Source organism: Rattus norvegicus, chromosome 1, assembly GCF_021556685.1.
Source record: "Rattus norvegicus strain SHRSP/BbbUtx chromosome 1, alternate assembly SHRSP_T2T, whole genome shotgun sequence".
NCBI classification, from domain to species: Eukaryota; Metazoa; Chordata; class Mammalia; order Rodentia; family Muridae; genus Rattus; species Rattus norvegicus.
In genome coordinates, this window is record NC_141534.1 from 193,837,537 (window position 1) to 193,853,620 (window position 16,084).

At 44.4% G+C, this 16,084-nt stretch overlaps 1 long non-coding RNA gene across 11 annotated transcripts in view; it reads right to left on the reverse strand.

Moving 5' to 3' along the window:
• The window catches only part of LOC102548820 (uncharacterized), a 39,543-nt gene extending 29,414 nt beyond the window's left edge, over positions 1-10,129 (reverse strand). Inside the window, exons 1-6 of one of the 11 annotated variants that reach the window (XR_015652565.1) lie at positions 9,822-10,041; positions 9,308-9,335; positions 8,535-8,882; positions 8,203-8,398; positions 2,229-2,310; positions 1,073-1,780 (exon numbers count right to left, since the gene is read on the reverse strand). This is a non-coding gene — a long non-coding RNA (uncharacterized LOC102548820). Of the gene's footprint in view, positions 1-1,072; positions 1,781-2,228; positions 2,311-5,825; positions 7,703-7,819; positions 7,932-8,202; positions 8,399-8,534; positions 8,883-9,114; positions 9,336-9,821 lie in introns of those variants that run through there. The other 10 variants (XR_015652573.1, XR_015652564.1, XR_015652566.1 and 7 more) reach the window with 10 other exon arrangements.
• Positions 10,130-16,084: the final 5,955 nt, after the last annotated feature.

Below are 16,084 nucleotides of genomic sequence, written 5' to 3' on the forward strand. Positions count from 1 at the left end.
TGCTCTGGCCAGTCATCGTGGCACACACCTTTAATCCTAACACTCGGGAGTCAGAAGCTGGTGGATATCTGAAGTTGAGGCCAGCCTGGTTTATGTAGGAAGTCTGAGGTCAGTTGTGACTATATTGTGAGACCCTATCTAAAAATAAACAAACAAATAAAATAAAATAGAAGGCTGAGTATTATATCTGCTACTTGAATACAAAGAACACATTTTAAGGGTGTCCATTTCGAATTCAATGGGAAGCGTCTATCAGATATCTTAGGATGACTAACGGGTGACCACAGAAATGAATTGTCTTCTTAGAGGCTTTTGCGATATACAGAGATAAACAGAGCTCTTACCTGCCCCTGGAACTCAACTAGCATTGATAGATTTTGGGTTGATGTTATTAAAGAAAAAGCACCTTCCCTAGAGGAATGTGGCTAGATTTACAATGGGAATTGTTGGCAGGAGAGTGTCTGAGCACCGTGGCATCAAGAATGTGAACAGTTTTTAGCAAAGGGAGGGCTCTTTGAATGGACTGCCTCAGCATACAGTTCTTGGCCCTGCCCGTCGTCAAACGACAGCAAGTATGTTTGTGAAATGGGCCAACGAAGTGATTTGATGTTTTACGCTGGGCACTTTAGTTTGCAGATGCTCCTAGACATTTCCAAATCCTGTTCCTACCACTTCTTTTTAAAAATATTTATTTATTTATTTATTTATTTATTTATTTATTTATTTATTTATTTATTTATTTTGTATGTGAGTACACTGTCGCTATCCTCAGATACACCAGAAGAGGGCATCAGATCCCATTACAGATGGTTGTGAGCCATCATGTGGTTGCTGGGAATTGAACTCTGGACCTTTGGAAGAGCAGTCAATGCTCTTAACCACTGAGCCATCTCTCCAGCCCCTAGCACCTCTGATTGTTGCATGCAAAACCACTCTATATCTTAAAGGCAAAACGAAAATGCTAAGACACTTTTAAATGTATGTTTGTTGGGTTGAGAGATGGCTCAGAGGTTAAGAGCACTGCTAACAAGGGTACAGCCCAGGGTATCTGACACCCTCTTCTGGCCTCTACAGGCATTGCACAAATGTGGTGTACAGGCATGCATTCAGGTGAATACACATACACACAAAATAAAAATAAATCAAATTTCGGGGTTGGGGATTTAGCTCAATGGTAGAGCACTTGTCTAGCAAGCGCAAGGCCCTGGGTTCGGTCCCCAGCTCCGAAAAAAAAATAATAAATAAATCAAATTTCAAAAATACTTTTTACAAAGCCCCATGGTTACCTAATGACACTCCACCTATCTGTCAGCCCAGGCCCACTCCTGTGGTTAGCTGTCCTGTGTGTTCTCTGTCACCACACAGGCGAGACCCCTGCTCAGGCTGGGCTGCATTCTCGGCTGTATTTTATCACACACTACTTCTCAGCATGGAAGCCTTGTGTCCATGTCCAAGGAGCAGGAAAGCAGAGGGTCAGAGAACTGTGGGTATGCCACAGCATAGAAACCAAATGAAAGAGTATTCAAAAGAGGACGCTGACTGCCGGGGTCCGGTCATTGGACAGGCTGGTTTTGAGCTATCAAGGAGGTGACTCTCACAGATTTAATGACTGCAGATCATAATGTGCAGAGCAAGGACAACCAGATCCCAAGTTATCCGAAGAGAGTACGTACAGTGTGTGGACAGAGTGCTGCCAGGACGATTCCTCCAAAATCATAGGTGGGAGGTGTGCAGGAGGAAGTCCAAACCATGCAGTGTTTGGCTTGTCTCAGTGGAAGGGCTGTAAGAATGAGTACCAGTTAAGAGACCAATGGGGGCTGGCAAGGCGGCTCAGCGGGTGAGAGCTTTTGCCCCATGAGCGGATATTGTGAGTGTGAGCCCCAGGTCCCATGGTGGGGGAACAGAAACAAGCCCTGAATACTGTCCTCACCCTCCACAGGTGCACCATGGCGTGCATGCAATACTAATAACGATATATGAAAATGATGGAATGCCTACTTTAGAAGCCAATGGATGCAAAGGCAGGACAGAGACAACCAATGGGAGGCAAAGACAGAAACAGGGGATGAGACGTAACTGGAACAGGAGAAATAGAAATGAGGAACACAGAGAAAGAGAGATAAGCAGTAATGAATGGGAAGCAACAGAACAATGTGTCGAAGCCAGCTTTGACAGGTCGAGGGAAGCTGAGGCTAGGTGTAAAGCCAGAGACTGAACATTCAGCAGACCTTTTCCTGAGGGAGTAAAGCTTGATTCATAGGCACCAACACTCCCTGTAACCAGCGGAAAACTCTTTGAATTCTTCGGGATCTGAGAGAAGGAAAAAAAAATCAAGGAGAGAAAGAATCATACACACATGCACATGCACACACACAGGCATACGCATACGCATACACATACACATACACAGTGGCTAGATGGAGCAAGCTTCAACAAGCTCCAACAACTTCACACATGCATAAATACAACATGCATACATACATGCATACATACATACATACATATATATACATACATACATGCATACGCACATTGGATAGATGGAACAAAGCTCCAAGCATGTTATATACATGCACATACATGTATTTGGTAGATGGAACAAAGCTCTGACCATGTTACATACACACACACATACATGCATTTGAGAGATGGAGCAAAGCTCCAATGAACAAGCTCCTGAGAGACCAAATCCTTTAGGTTCAGACTCCATTTTAGAGAACTTGAACTCAGGTAAACTAACAGGCCGGTACCTCGCATTAGTTTCTAAGTTATCCCCCAACAAAACCAGAGCCCAACTCCAGTTTCTAGGCTAACCCCTAACAAATCCAACATTTCCAGGTTAATTTCCAACAAGCCTGCCCCTGCCTAACAATCACCAATGCAGAGGGAAGCAGAAGTTAAGTTTATGGTTTGACTCACAGCACCAACCAGTTATGCTAAGGTCACAGGAGCTCTCCAATTAGGTGCGCGAGTGCACGAGAGTGCACACACACACACACACACACACACACACACACACACACACACACACTCATGCTTGATAGATGTTTGGGGCTCCTCTCAACCAAAATCATCCTGCTTGTTAGCAGTGGGCTGAGGGGCAAGAACTAGCTCGAATAAAGAGCCTGGTGTGGTGATTGGCTCCTGTCTGGTCTTTTGGGTTTCATTAACATTCCACTGGCACTAAGGCCAACCATTTTGTATACATTTGTGTACATACACATATTTGGTGGATTGAGCAAACTTCAACGAGCAGGCTCCAACGATTTTATTTTTTTTTTCCTCTTAGCCTTTTCATTCTAAGACAGAGTTCTCTATGTAAGAAGAGATTATGTCATAGCCACAAGTTACATATTCTCTAAAAACAATCACCACAAAAACAAATTCTCTGGGGGCTGGAGAGATGGCTCAGTGGTTGAGGGCACTGACTGCTCTTCCAGAGGTCCTGAGTTCAAATCCCAGCAACCACATTGGGGGCTCACAACTGTCGGAAATGGAATACAGTGCTCTCTTCTGGTGTGCCTGAAGACAGTGTCAGTGTACTCACATACATACAATAAGTAAATCCCCAAAACAAAACATATTCTTCAATAACAGGTTAAAATCATTACACAAAAGGAAATCACAACAGGATTATTGATTATTATTGTTATTATTATTATTACTGTAAAACTCATACTTGGCTAAACATTTCCCATCTCTCTTTCTCTCCTCAAGTTCACCATAACCCCAAGGCAATGAATCTTTTGTCATTGATTAACAAAGTTTAAGCAAGCCAAGTCTAGAATGGCAAGTTTTTTCCTATGCTTAGCTGACTACAATTTGTATTTACCAAGAAACAGATCATTTATCTTACATCTTGCTTTTGAAGTCTTGTTCAGCTACATTAGGCAATAATCTATTCTCTATTCTCTATTCATAATTACTCTTTATTTATAACCTTGCCTTTTCAGGGTGTACATCAAAGCCTGTGACTACTTCTCTAGTTCACAAAATTCAGGAACTTGGACCCAACCTAGAATGAATGTTTTCTTTGATCATTGACTTGTCCCAAGCCGATTTTTCTTCCTAGTGCAGTTACGTGCTTGTAACCCATGAACGCTCACTGTACTTTTCTTTTTTTTTTTTTCTTTTCTTTTTTTCGGAGCTGGGGATCGAACCCAGGGCCTTGCGCTTCCTAGGCAAGCGCTCTACCACTGAGCTAAATCCCCAGCCCCTCACTGTACTTTTCTAACCTCTGTAGCCCTCACTATTCTACAAGGAGGGGGCACATTCTACTCTTAATTCTAAAGTTATTATATGTTTCTGGCAAAAACGACTTTAACCATCTCCTTAAACTCTCTATCAACTACCCTAGCTTCCTATGATTATTTAAATCAGATCAGGAATTCTGTAAAATTCATGAATTCTTGTAAACAGCTTTATAATAGTTCCATCTTCATACTGCTCTACAGAAAGTGGCCCGGGAGAGCGGGTTGTCACCCTAGAAGCTCACTTGCTCACTCTAGCTTCTCCTGCATGGGATTCGCCAACGATGCCCATAAAAGCAGAGAGACTCAGACAGACACGGGAAAACAAATAAAATGTTAAGCACACAGAAAACAGACATGCAGGATGCCACCGACACAGCTATGAGTGTGGAGAAAGCTGTATGGAGGCAGAGCCACGCATGGGGTCATGTATATATATATTTATATATATACAAAGCTAGCAAGATAAGAGGAGAGACACCACCTGAGTCACACCATTGGAGATGACATCTCACTGGACAGCTGTCCCAGTTTCTTCTTCTTTTTAATGTATATGACTGCGTTATCTACATGTACACCTGCATGCCAGAAGAGGGCATCAGATTACAGTATAGATAAGTGTGAGCCACCATGTAGTGATGGGACTTGAACTCAGGACTTCTGGAAGAGGTCTTTACCCTTGAGCCAACCCTCCAGCCCTGTCCTTGCTATTTTTATGTCAACTTGACACAATCTAGAGTCATCTGAAAGGAGGGAGCCTCAATTGAAAAAATAACTCCATAAGATTGGGATGTAGGGCATTTTATTAGTTAGTGATTAATGTGGGAGGGCCTGGCCCATTTCCTGCTGGGCTGCTGGTCCTGGGGTCTATAAGAAAGCACCTGAGCAGGCTAGGAAAGAAAGCCAGTAAGCAGCACCCTCCATGGCCTCTGCATCAGCTCCCGCCTCCAAGTTCCCACCCAGTTTGAGATCCTGCCTTGCCTTCCCTCTATGACTCTGTCTGTATATGCAAGCCATATAAACCCTTTCCTCCCTAATTCGCTTTTGGTCATAATGTTTCTTCACAGCCATGGTAGTCCTAACTAGGACAGAGGTTACTATCCCAACATTAAAGATTTTATTACCTGTGTCTCCACATTCTCCACACACTATTACATGTACCATTCCCTGCATCCCACCATCACAAGAGGCAACGCCCCTCGCTTGCTGTGGTCTGGGCCTCAACATTCACCACCTGGGCTCCATCACTGATGGTACCACCATCTGAGACCCACCATTAGAGATGACACTTTCTTGGCTCCATCTTTGGAGATGCCACCTCCTGGGATTCAGTATTTGAGAGGACAATGCTTAAGACCAACCATGGGAGATGCCATTGTCTGGCAAAACAGATTTGGGAGGAAGACCAAGAGGCTCTCTGCTGCCTCCAGTGGTAGTCTGGACCTGTCTGTCATATGCTAGGCAGCCATTTTGAAGGGACCCAAGGCTCAACCAGATCTCAGATGTGTTTTCTGTGGTCAGTTTCTCCCCTCTCTCTCTCTCTCTCTCTTTTTTTTTTTTCCTTTTTCTTTTTTTCGGAGCTGGGGACCGAACCCAGGGCCTTGCGTTTGCTAGGCAAGTGCTCTACCACTGAGCTAAATCCCCAACCCCTCTCCTCCCTCTTATCACTTGGTCATAATATAAGGTTTGGGTATTTAATATGTTAACGTTAAGATTCAAGAGGACTTCCTCAGGTGCAGCCACAGTACAACAGCGGGGTTTGTACTCAGTGGCTTTAATTCAGCCCCAAGACAGGAACAACAAAAGTTTCTTTATAGATGCATGAGAGTCTATATAGCCCAGGATGTCCTCCAAATGGAGATCCTCCTGCCTCTGCCTCCAGAATGCTAAGATCACAGATGTGCAACCCTATAACCAGACCAGCCAATACAATTGCTCCTTGTCTCTTCAGCTGGATCAGCAAAACAGATGCTTATGGTGAATGCCTCCAGCCCCCCAATCTGAGCCCCACCCCTGGGCCTTTGGCTTTCCAGCCTTCATGGGTTCTTACGAGGGTGTCTTAATCTCAGTGAGAAGCAGTTACAGAAGTAAGCACATCCCCCCTTAACAAAAAGCTGGCATGTTAGGTCTGAAGGATCTGGGACCTTGTTGGAAGGGATCATGCTTTGTCATCCTGACCACCCCCATGGCTGCTAAGGAAGATGGCATCTATCTACAGCTGGGTATATTATTGGCAGGTCAAGCACAACACAGGCCACAATGACCTGGCTGCAGAAAAATGAACTGTCACAATGCCCGAGAGGATCCACCAAAGATAAACTGGACACAATTATAGACTACTACTGTTTTATGTGACTATATTTAACTCCTGCTCTTTTGTGGGATGTATTTCTATATCCTCCTTAAGAGCAGATACAAACTTGTCACAGATGTCTCACAGTTCCCAGCCATCACTTCTTCAGGTGAATGTTCCTTCCTTCACCTCCCAGTTGAAACATTGTTTCACATGTGCTAACCCTTGGCACCTTGCTTACCTATTTGGCAGGTGCACTAATCCCTGAAAATCTGTGTCTTGATAACCCTGTTCCCTGCATGTGCCTTTATAATGGTCCAGTAGGGAGAAAACACATGTATGCACAGGCACCGGCCCTTACATCCCCCATAGTAAATTTAGGATTGGGAATGGCTTGAGCCACGCTCAGGACAACAGGCACAGCACAACTAATGTCAACTACAAAAACTTAGGGCCTCAAATAACCCAGATGTTTTTTGCCTGAGAAAAGTCCATTGCAAAATTAAAAGAACACCTTGACTCTTGGCTGAGGTAGTCTTCCAACATGGTAGGGACTTGATCTGCTTTACACAGAGCAAGGAGGTTACTGTAGCCATCTGCTTCTAGGCAAACCACTCAGGAGTATCAAGGATAATTTGGCTGAACTTTGAAAACACCTCACAGAGAGGAAATAAATGGCTCCCATGTTCTTCCTTGGGTGCCTGCTGATTACAGTTGACCCTGCATCATTAACACTAACTAAGGCCAAGGTTAAGACCAGATCTATAAATCCTGCTTATGAGCTATTAAGATGATAGTAAATAAGTCCCAATATGAAAAGGTACCCAATGCAGAGTCAAGGATTTGACTCAGGGTATAACTCAACGGTGGCTAAAGTCACATCAATGGCTAACTTTATGTTTAAAAACTTAACATCTCTGTGCTTAACAGAACCATAAAGCCCATCTAGACCTCCAAACATTAAGAGCTGTTAAGGTTACATTTTTTATGGCTGTTTCTGGTTCTGTAAAGAGGACTGTTTTTGCTGAACCAGAGCAAACTGTAACTTTGTATTCTTTGCCTTTACAAACCCCTCACTGAAGTGGCTGGGGGCTGCATTCTGGAATCCTGAGTCTCTGTTCTCCAGTGTAGAACGGGTACCGGTGTTTGAATGAAAAGCCTCTTCTCGGTTGGGGATTTAGCTCAGTGGTAGAGCGCTTGCCTTGCAAGCACAAGGCCCTGGGTTCGGTCCTCAGCTCCGAAAAAAAAAAAAAAAAAAAAAAAAAGAAAGAAAAGCCTCTTCTCTGTTAAAATTTATTAATATACTGGTGAGTCTCTGAATGACCCAGAACATTTGCTAACACTTGTAAGTTTTTATAAGTGTCCGGTGTCCGGCGTCCGGTATGACCCTGCGTATAAAACCTTCATTTAGTTCCTAGTCTGTAGCGAAAAGAAACAATACTTCTCCTGAGACAGGACTGAAACCCAGGTCCATGCTGTGTTTTGAAGCTGCTCTCCCTGCCCACCTGTCTGTGCGTGTTCATTTGAGAAACAAAGAGCAGCCCCCGATTCTCAGAAGAGCACCTCACTTCAGCCATTTATCCAAGAACCTGTGTGTGCTTGCATTTCTGAGCAAGCTGGGAAAACTGCCACTCTGTCCCCACGGTCAGAACTGCTTACCTCAAGATGCCACAGATAAGTCCACAAGGTTCTCAAGACTTCCTCTGCCCTGACGCATGTTAGGGTGAGACCTCCAGGACGCACAGAGCAGCCCCCTCCACTCCAGGATGCCATTGGACCAGAGGCTTGGTACAGTTTGTCCTCTGTTCACCTTTCAAGGATTTTATTAGTATAGTCACAAGGTTGACATCTAGAACTGACAACAAATATTGAAAACAAGTGAATCACTAGAGTGGTCAGATTCAAAATGTCACCTTGGAGCAATAGTGCAAGCCCCATGCACTGGTGCTTGCACCCTAACTGCAGAACCTACCCTCAGTCCCCAAGCTCACCTTTTTGCAGACGCAGATGTTCAAGGGCAACAATGTTTAGCCTTCCAAAGAACTTGGCAGCAACATCCGGTTTCAGCTTGATAGGGTGAGCCACAGGATGGATCCCCAGCGCTTGTTCTAACAAAGCATTCTGATGTCTCTGCAAGAGGCCTCCAGACAGCTTCCCAACCGTTGCCCACGCCGCCTCACCCCCACTCCAGGAGGCGGGAGGGGGAGTCTAGACCGCAAGTGCATCCTTCCATCATGCTGTCAGCAGTGGGCCTGGGCCCAAGACCGAAGTCCTAGTATTTCTTTTCACCAAAGGTGTTGATGGCCTGGATTTCTTTTGCTGTCCACTTCAAATAATCCCTGGAGAAAACGGGGAAATCAATCACATTAGGATGAGAAGCTATCTGTGGAACAGAAGGTGTTCGCTGCACTGCTTCTCCACAACCTCCAGTGTGTCGGGAATCCATGTGATTTCTCCACACTGTCCCAGCTTCAGACATTTCAGGGGCTCACCGACTGCCACCTCCATTCCTAAACACCTTTATTTGGCCACTGTGGGGCACACCCATTTATGGCTGGCCTTTTGTCTCACCACACTGCTCCCTTCTGTATTACAGAATACTGATTCCGTCTACTCCACAACACACACGTGTGCACTGCCGCTTAAGCTCCTGGAATTTCCTCCCGACATTCTTCTTTTCAATTTACAGGCAAAATCTTGTTTTGCTGGGCATCTTGCCCCATGTCTTAACAACAAGGTGTAGAACTAGTTGAAATGCACCAACCCTTTCCTGTGTGGTGCTCCTTCTCGGGCTGTAGAAAAAAAATCACAAAGAAAAGGTTAGCTGCACACCAGACCTCACACCTTCAGAAGCCAAGCTTAGAACAATCGCTAAGACTCACAGGGGCAACATGACTCAGTCACCTCCAGACAGATATCAAAGGCTCACAGCCCGTATATCAGAATTGGTTAGTTTTCAAGGCTAATGAACTACCCTGGTACCCAGCTGCCTGAAGCTGAGGTAACGAAACATGCTATGACCAGCGGGAGAGAGAGCCCAGCAATCAGAGCATCTATTGTTCTTGCAGAAAACTCAAGTTAGATTCCCAGCACCCACATCGGATGGATGGCTGCTTATGGCTCCAGCCCCAGGGGATCCAGCACCCCTGGCCTCTGTGGGTGCTTGCACTGCCTGCAAAAACCCGCACATGAACCTACAGCCATCCACATAATTTAAAGAAATGAAAATAGCTCCTTTAAAGAATTGGGATGATAACAGTTCTCAAGATGTGCCGTACTCTCAGCGAAGCAAAAGAGTCACAGGTGTGAGCTGCTCTCCCTCCGACCACGCCAGCCTCGAGATCAGCTTCCTTCTCCACCACTTTATCTCAGAGTATTGGCCCTCTCACAGCCCCAGAACTAGGCCCTCCCCTCCTTCCTTCCCTCCCCCCCCTCTTTATTGTGGTGGTGAGGCTGAACCTCCCTCACTGAAGGGCATCCCAGCCTGTCTTTATCTTCAAACACGGTCTCACGGCCTCACGGATGCCTATGCCACCAGACACGGCGGGACGGGAACTTTCTCAGTTACACTGTCACTTTTTTTTTTTTTTTTTTAGTTCCGTTCCGACTCCACGACTCGGTCAGAGTACAAGGTCCATACACACTGTGGCTCAGCTGTATGCTGTTTGTTTGAGGTGTAGCGAGTGAACGTGCTCGTGTGTGAGTGTGTGCGTGTGCGTGTGCCTGTGAATTTATTTGCATGCATGCCCCATTTGTGTCCATATAGAGGCCAGAGACCCATGATCACTATTCTTCTCCAACTTATTTTTTCAGTGGGATCTCTCACTGAACCTGGAGCTCGGTTTCAGCTAGACTTGCTGTCTCGTGGAATCTGCTTGTCCCCCTGCCCTGCTTCCTGAGCTGGGGTACAGACACACATCACCACACCCTGCTTTTGTACTGGTGTGGGGATCCAAACTCAGCACTTCACCCGGAGTGATCGCCCCAGCCCTTGCGTGTAGTTTTATATCTACAGGGCTTTAACTGGATCATCTACCCTGTCCTGCAGGACATTCACCCTCAGGAGTCAGCTTCCTCATTCTTCATCGTTGCATCAGATTCCTCAGAGAGCACCTTTAACCCCAGCTCTTCCATGAATTGGGCCTGTCTGTCATAGGGAGCGCCAGGCCAGTCAGGGTCAACGGGTGAGCTTTTTGGAGACAACCCGGGGTTTGCACAGCTACAACCGGTCTACCCTGGAGAGGCGCAGCCCTAGGGGCTTCGTGGCAGGCTTGCTTCTTGCTGCTGCTGTGCCTTCTCAAGTTTGTCATTATTACATCCCTCATATATCTAGGATGGTGTGACTGGGCATGGGAGACCCTCACTGCCTATAGCCTGGTGTGATTACCTCCTGGGTGATAGATAGCCCACTCTGCTAGACAATTTTCCTACAGATCAACATGGAGACAAACTTTCATAAAATAATATCACTTAGATGAATTAGTGATTTTATGGATGAATTCCTGATTTGATTTAAATAGTTTTAGAAAGTTAGGGTAGTTGATAGGAAGTTTAAGGAAACAGTTAAAGTTGTTTTGCCAGAAACATAATAGAATTAAGAGCAGAATGTGCCCCCCTCCTTGCAGAGTAGCGAGGGCTGCACAGGTTAAAAAAGGAGCACAGTGAGCGTTCATGGGTCACAAGCACATGACTGTACTAGGAAGGAAAATTGGCTTGGGACAAGTCAATGATCAAAGAAAGCATTCATTCTAGGTTGGGCCCAAGGTCCTGGATCCTGTGATCTAGGGACCACAGGTTTCAGTGTGCACCAGAAAAAGACAGTGTTATGAGTAAGAAGGAAATACTTCTATTCTGAGTGTGAAAATAGATGATTTAACTGAACAAGATTTCGAAAATAAGACATAAGATAGATGATGATCTGTTTCTTGGTAAATACAAACTGTCGTCAGCTAAGCACAGGAAAAAACTTGCTACTATAGAGTGACTAACTTAACCTTTGTTAATCAATGACAAAAGATTTATAACCTTTGGGGTTACGATGAACTTGTAGGGAGAAAGATAGATGAGAGATGTTTAGTTAGGTGTGAGTTTCACAAGAACAATACATAATCAATAATTTGGTTGTAATTTCCTTTGTGTAATGATTTTAATCTGTTCTTGAAAAGTATGCTTTTGTGGTGATTGTTTTTAGAGAATATGTAACATAGCTATGAGGTAATCTTTTTTCTACATAGAGAACTCTGTTTTAGAGTATGTAGGTATAAAAGGCTAAGAGTATATAGGTAGACAAAGCTAAGAGTATATAGGTAGACAAAGCTAAGAGTATATAGGTATAAAAGGCTAAGAGTATATAGGTATAAAAGACTAAGAGTATACAGGTAGAAAAGGCTAAGAGTATATAGGTAGAAAAGGTAGAAAAAGTTTCAGTTTTTAAGAGTCAACTTGGAGTTTGCTCCATCCAGTGTGTGTGTGTGTGTGTGTGTGTGTGTGTGTGTGTGTGTGTAAAGTTTGTTGGAGCCTGCTCATTGGAGTTTGCCAAAAATATATGTATGTGTGTATATATGTAAAGTTGTTTGGAGCTTTGCTCTGTCCACCCAATGCATGAATGTGTATGCCTACCTGCACATGTATTATGTATGTATGTATGTATGTATGTATGTATGTATGTATGTATGTATATGTATGTGTAAAGTTACTGGAACTTGTCTTGCTTCATCCACTGACTATATTTATATATGATTCTTTCCCTCTTTGATTTTCTTTTTTGCTTTTCGATGGCCCCCAAAGAGTTCGAAGTGTTCAGAGAATTTCTCTTGCATCACAGGGAGTGCCAACCCCAGTGAATTATTAATGGACTATTGGAATTATTCATTTTCCCTCATTGGTAATAGTCATTGTTATGATTTTATTAAAATTATATTATTATTAAAAATAGATTCTTCTTTCATACAATACATTCCAACCAGTTCCCTCTCTGGCCACTCCTCCCAGCTTCTCCCTACCTCCCAGCTCCCTCAGATCCACTCCTCCTGACCCATTTCCCTTCAAAGGAACAGACCTCCAAGAAGCAACAGCAACATGACAAAGCAAGATACAATAAGAAGAGGCCAAAAGCCCTCACATCCAGGCAGGGCAAGGCAACCCAACAGGAAGAAAGCATCCCGTGAGCAGGCAAAAGAGTCAGAGACACACCTGCTCCCACTGTTAGGAGTCCCACAAAACCCACCAAGTTAAGGGCCATACTATACGCTGAGGGCCTGGTGCAGACCCATGCCTTAAGCCAAAATTTGATCACTCAGTAAATAGGTGTGTCTTGATAAAAAAAAAAAAACTTCCGTTATAAAATCAATCAAATTTAAAGAAAATCCCAGGACACCATTAAAAAGAGCTATCTGGTAAGCTTTTATTTAAATATGACCGATAGGTTATTTCTCTGCCAGTAAAACGAGCCAATTCAAGCCAGGTTGGATTATATTACAGGTTTATTGGGAAGCTGTTCTCCAGTGAGTTCACAAAGCCCAAAGATTGAGGCCAGGGGAATCACCATGGGGAGGAAGGGAGGGGAGAGAAGAAGAGAGAAAGGGTGCAGAGAGAGAGGGAGAGAAGGGGGCCCAAAATGTCTGGATCATATAAGGGGGAGCCTCTGGAGGAAGTCAGCCCAGCCCCTTGGGCTGGAAAGTTCAAGGTTGGGCCCAGGGTATGCCATGAGGGACTAAGAAGTGCTGAGAGCAGCTGTAGGCCAGATCTGCTTTGACACTTAAAATGTGCACCTCCATTCCTTGTCCCAGCCCGAAGCCAAGCATTGACAACTAAAACACAAGCATTAGAGTACGCCCACAAAGTAATTTCATCTTGAGATACTTTTATTCTGACGCCTCTTTATCCGCTTAGAACAGTACCATATTTACCTTTGGCTCAGCCTTGAACACTCCGCCAGTTATTTAAATCATTTCTCGACAGTTCAGCTGGATTTAGGTGGTTTGCAAATTTTACCTCGAGAAACTTCTCCACTGCAGTGAGCTGGGCCACCTGCCCCCACGCCTGTGGTATCTTGGTCCTTTCTCCGAATCCTCCCTGAGCAGCCTCTTCTCTTTCCTGCGTTGGACGTTCAGTCCCCACCAGGAGCTGTCTGTTCTTATTGGGGTTTCTCTTGTTGTTGTAGATTGCAGCTTTTCCTATATTTTCCTAACAAATGGTCTACGAGTTATCTGAAAGTTTGCCAAAAAAACTTTTCATCAGCTACTGCCATATCAATCTCCAAAATGCCTGCTACGACATCTGTGTCTTGTCTGTCTATACTGACATCTGCATTCTTTGTTTTGTTGTTTTTAAGTTTGTTGTTGCTTTGTTGTGGGGTTTTTTGTTTTTGGTTTTGTTTTGTTTTATTTTGAGACAGGGTCTCCCCCCCCCTCTCTCTCTCTCTCTCTCTCTCTCTCTCTCTCGTCCAGCCCAGGCTTAGCCTTCAGTCCTTCTACCCCACCTCCCTATTACTAATATTAGGTGCATAAGTTCCAGCATTGCGGCTGGCAATATAAACGCTGTATATAAAAGCTGTGCTTCTCCACACAGCCCACAGCCGACAGATTTCCCTCTACCCGATGGACAGCACATCCCTCTGGCGCTTTGATTTGCATTTCGCTGGCCACTAGTGAGGTTGAGACTCTGTTGTGTGTTTAATTTGCTGTTTGTGGACTGATTTTTGCGCTCTCGCGCATGTGTGTGTGTGTGTGTGTGTGTGTTATGTGTGTGGTGTATGTGTGTGTGTGTGTGCGCGTGTGGTATGTGTGTGTTGTATGTGTGTATGTGTGTGTGTGGTATGTGTGTGTGTGGTGTGTATGTGTGTGTGTGGTGTGTGTGTGTGGTGTGTGTGTGTGTGGTGTGTGTGTGGTATGTGTGTGTGTGGTATGTGTGTGTGTGGTATGTGTGTGTTGTGTGTGTGTTGTGTGGTGTGTGTGTGTTGTGTGTGTGTGTGTGGTGTGTGTGTGTGTGTGTGTGTGTGTGTGTGTGTGTGTGTGTTCTTTTCCTTTTTCTCCATTTTACTGTTCTCACTTGCCTGCCCTGGTTGCAAGTATAACTTAGCCTTCAACTTGGCTTGGTCCTTCCTCATCACTTTCCCCAATAGTTTTATACCAGATGAAAATATAAAATATATACATTGTCAGAGTCTCTCTCTGTCACTCAGGGTGAACTCAAACCTCAGTCCCCCTGTTTCAGTCTCCCACGTGCTGGCATCAAAGCTGTAAGCCACCACATCTGGCCTCGGTCTCGTGTAGACTGACATTTCACGGAGAACGTGGGGAGGCTGGTCTGCGATGTCTCTCAACTTCTCTTTCCACTTTGTTCTTCTTGTTTGTTTCTTGGTTTGCTGTGTGCCTCAGGTTTCTATATGAAGATCATGTTACCTGTAATCTCAGCACTAGGGAGACAGAGACAGGGGGATGCCTGGGATTTGCTGGCCAATTAGTTTATATAATCACCGAGCTCCAGGTTCAGTGAGAGACCCTGTCTCAGAGAAATAAGGTAGAGAAGCAGTTGAGGAAGACACCTGATATCAACCTGTAGTGTACACACACACACACAGACATAGACACAGACACACACACACACACACACACATATACACAAATAAAATAAAAAAAAGATTATGCTGCCTACCTAAAAAAAGAGTTTCCTTCAATGCTATAACCTACAGTGATTTAGATAACCCTGGAACACCCCCTTTCTTTTCTCCATTGGCCCAGACACACTGGACAGCTCAGAATGTGCGTATGTGGTCCATACACTTAAAACCTTAGAAATCTCACAGGTGTAAGGTCTCAGTGTGTTCCTTTGTTTATATCACTTTATCTGGAGGGATTTGAAATCATCAAAACCTGCTACCTGGGGCTGGAGAGATGGCTCAGTGGTTAAGAGCACTGACTGCTCTTCCAGAGGTCCTGACTTCAATTCCCAGCAACCACATGGTGGCTCACAACCATCTGTAATGGAATCTAATGCCCTCTTCTGGTGTGTCTGAAGACAGCTACAGTGTGCTTATATATAATAATAATATAATAAATATATTATAATAAATTATAATATAATAAATCTTAAAAATTTAAAAAAAACCCTGCTACCTTTCTAAGTCATTCTTTGAGGTTAATTTCTGCCTGACCCGTAACTCGCTATGTCTAAGCCTTCCTTCAAATGCACAGATACTGGCCTGCCTGTGCTTCCACAGTGCTGGGATGAAAGGTGAGCATGTGTTAGCATCCCACATGCTAATGCTATGAGTATAAGAAATGTTATATAACATTAAAAAAAGGAGACTCAAGGGTCAAGTAAAGGTGTCCTATAACATTCCTGTCCTTGTCACCATGATTCAAGGGCAAGGCAAGGGATACCCCACCGCCTTTTCATAACAGATGCTGTCTATTCACATACAGTAAGTCAGGTTCCACAGGTTCCCTGCCAGAAGTCAGACACTGGGGTGCAGCTCAGGATTTATCTCCTTTATTCTTCTTTTCCTCCTTTCAGTAGAAAACATGCCCCCATTTAAACC